The sequence below is a fragment of the Nylanderia fulva genome, unplaced genomic scaffold (assembly GCF_048542155.1).
Source record: "Nylanderia fulva isolate GAGA-0341 unplaced genomic scaffold, ASM4854215v1 Scaffold848, whole genome shotgun sequence".
Lineage (NCBI taxonomy): Eukaryota > Metazoa > Arthropoda > Insecta > Hymenoptera > Formicidae > Nylanderia > Nylanderia fulva.
The window spans coordinates 28,105-31,779 of NW_028190970.1; the positions used below are offsets into that span (position 1 = coordinate 28,105).

The 3,675-nt window shown below is 38.8% G+C and overlaps 1 pseudogene; it reads left to right on the forward strand.

The window, feature by feature from the left end:
• The first annotated feature begins 447 nt into the window (after nt 1-447).
• On the forward strand, nt 448-2,292 carry LOC146719823 (uncharacterized; annotated as a pseudogene).
• The last annotated feature ends 1,383 nt before the right edge of the window (nt 2,293-3,675 follow it).

Sequence of the window (3,675 nt, forward strand, 5' to 3'; positions counted from 1 at the left end):
TTCTCTCGGCGTTCGGCGCACGTGTGTCACCTGATATTCGAGCGCGCGAGTCTTCTTAATCTTATCTCCGCGCTCTCCGTCTTCATCGCTGCTACGTTCGGACTCGGAATTTCTCTCCTGCCGGATTCTTTGATTATCTATTTTATTAATACTTCGCGGTTTTTTTCGATCCTCTGGCTTGTTCCGTGGGGGCGTATTATTTTTCGGTCGTCCGTTTAATTCCCAACATTCTTCGCGGTTATGTCCACGTTTTTTGCAATGGTTGCAAAATTTTTCGATGGCGGATACGCGCGAGGATTTTTCCGGTTTCGGCAGAACGTTGATTGTGCTACGACAGTCTCGTCCGTAATGTCCGGGTTTTTTCCACATCTATAACATTGTCCCGTCGTTCGCTGTCCTGACCGCGTTGATTCAGGCTTATTTAGCGAGGAATTAGTTGCCCGTGACGTGCTAGGTCCGATAAATCTCTCTTCCGCGCTCGCGCCGGCTATCGCTTCTTGAAGCGTCGTATATCGTTGTGAGCGTACGAGTACCTTTAAGTCGCTTCGTAGCCCTAATTGAAAATTTAATAATGCTTGGGTTTGGATCGTTTGTAAGATAGTGCGTTTCTCTGAGCTCGTTTGGTTTTCTCCCTCTATCATTGAATCGTATAAATTCATAGCGAGCTGGTCGACGCGTTGCCCGAAATTTTGTGCTGTCTCATTATATTTCTGCTTTAGCGAATTAAATTCTAATTGCAAGTGGGCAGTACTTTGCTTGCATTGGTATGCGGTCTCTAGTTGTTGCTTTAATTCTTCAAACGTTTGTATGTCTCGCGTTTCGAAGACTTGCATGGCTTTACCTTTTAATTTAGTAAATAGTATGCCCTGTATCAGAGACTCTTCGTCTCCGGGATGTATGTTTTGCATTGTATATGTGCATGCGTTTAGAAATTCCTGAAGGCGGTGTCGCGATGTACCGTCGAATTCGGGTATCATCATTCGCGCTTCTTTTAGAGACATATATTGTCGTGCAGTACTCCGTCGATTTCGTACGTCGCGCTCAGTCCGTCCGTAAGTCATACGAGGCTCGTAATCGGACTCCCGCTGTTCGTCTGTGTGTGTGTATGCCTGTGCGGCTTATATCCTATTCATACGTGTGTTTAGTGTATGTAGCTCTGCATGTATAGCTTGTATTATATTAAGCATTTGTGAAGTTTCTCCGGGCGCTACGACGGAGGGTTGTTGTGACGTGACGTCTAAATTCTGTCCCATTTGTGCAAGGGTTTGTCGGAGTATGCTTATTTCGGCATCTATCGCGGTTGGCGGAATAGTTGCGTTCGCGTTTGTATTATCTGCCATATTTATTTCGCTATAAATTTCTTCGGGATCGAATATTTCGCTGTCGTATGACGTTAATGAAAATTCTCTTCGCGAAGATACTCTACTTGGAGTTCGGCTGATATACGGTCGCAATCGACGCGGTTCGTTTTGAGTTACTTGAACGGAGTCGCTTGGATTTTTTGCGAATATACTCGCGTCAAAACTAGTAAATGGAAATTCTCGTTCGTTTATTACGTTCGGAGGTAACTCGGTATTATTTTCGTTTGTCAAGTCGCTGTCTAAATTTCTACGAACGCTTTCGAGATTTTGCGCAGTTAAAGGCAATACTCGCGTCGTTAACCGTACAGGTGTACTATGCAACCACGATTGGTTTTTAATCGCTTGTCGGGGTGTTTCGTCACCTTCCGACATTCACGCAATCAAATAAATTCGGACTTACAGTATAACGGCTCGCATCGTTACGCTCTATACGGGTCGGCTGCTGCTGCTGCAACTTGATCGCTCGTGGGCTGATAACGGCGGCTCCGTGTTGGTGATAGATACGGCGGGTCGTCGCTCGTGTTGATGCGCTGCCCGTGAGGTTGTCGTAGGTCGGCGTTGTCCTTGGACGTCGGCGATCCTTTTCGATTCTCTGCTGCTTATCACTCGTTGCACTGTTTATGTTGTCCGCTCTCTCGTTCTCTCCTAGTCGTGGCTTCTGCTTATTTCCGTCAGAGTTACTGACGTGCCCGTCTAACACTTGTTATAATTGTATGTGTTTTTACAGGTCTTCGCCGCTGTGAAAATTTTTGAGACGACGTCGGCCCTGCGGCTGAGATCCCACCGCTGCCACCAAATTGTTGTGCCTCCGGGAAGGCACGGAAAATTTTGGGGTCTCAGTCGACTGAAGGATGAGGATCCTAGGATCGGCGGGCGTCTCCACTTTGATTAACTTCGCTTGTGTATTTGAATAAATCTTTTATTTCGCTTATTTCTTGAGTTGGATTAATTATGTATAATCCCACCTGGGTGATTAGTTAGGTGTGCTCGCTCTCGATAATCAGATTACAGGCGATAGTTATATTCTGCGGCTTGTCTTCGACTCCTAGTTAGGTTTTAATTAGCGACTTGACTTTTTGGATTTTCGTTAGCGACTGACTTCGTCGCCTCGCTTTCCGTTCGCGGTGGTCTCCTGCTCTTTTCTACATCTTTCAGGGGAAGATGTAGAGAAGCTCTTTCATTGGCTAATTTTTATTCACACGCTTTTATCTAGGTGCAAGCGAAGCAGGTTGATTCTTCGCTTGCGATCCGCGGGTTTCGGCGTAACGCTTATATTTCATCGCGTTTGCGTCTTTTCGCGATAAGCGCTTCGCGAGAGCGTGAGAACGTTTCTCAAATGATTATATAATAGCTGACTTACTAATTTATTATTAAAACTATGTTAATATAATATAATATAATATAGTTATAGTCATTCGGACTATAACACTTCGTTATAACTAACTCGTTACTTCCCAACCCTGGTATACATATATTAATAACATATATATGTATATGTATACGTCTTTAGCATATATTAATGTATAGTAAATTCATTTTTATAATTTTCACTTAGCCCATTCACATTGCCCAATCGTTGAATCTGTTTAATATGACAATTATTGCATGTTACATTATATACATATATTTCATACATGTATATCGATATGTTCAGCTAGCCACATGTCATTCGAATATCGAGCCACGTAATATGTTTATAGATTTCTATTGAAGCGTATTGCAGTAAAAAAATTAGTCTATACTTTGATTTATATTTTATTTTATTTACTAATGTGTTAAAATAACAATACAAAAACAGCGCTAAGTATTTTTTGTACATTACATTTTTTTTACTTTTATTTTTACTTTTATTTTTTAATTTAAATTAAAAATTTTTATTTAACTTTAAATTTTTTTAATTTCCTAAATTTAATTCTTTGTGCCTTATATTACCTTTTTTGAATATACGTTTAAATATATTTGAATTAAATAATTATTTAGAGATAAATAATTTATTTTTTATATATATCTATTTATCTAAATATTTTATAAAAATATATAATAACTTTACAATGTATATACATTCCAGTTTAAATTAATTACATAATTATTCATGTTATTTAAATATAAAGATGAATAAATATATATATATATATATATATATTTTACTGAATTTATTTTGTTATTGTATATATTATAAACGTTTTAAAATAAAGCAATAATTATACATTTGTATCATTATAAGAAATTTATCTAAATATTATATATTATGTTGTCACTTACTTAGTGCAACTTTTTGATTTGACTACTTTTTGATGCTAATATTTTAACCTTT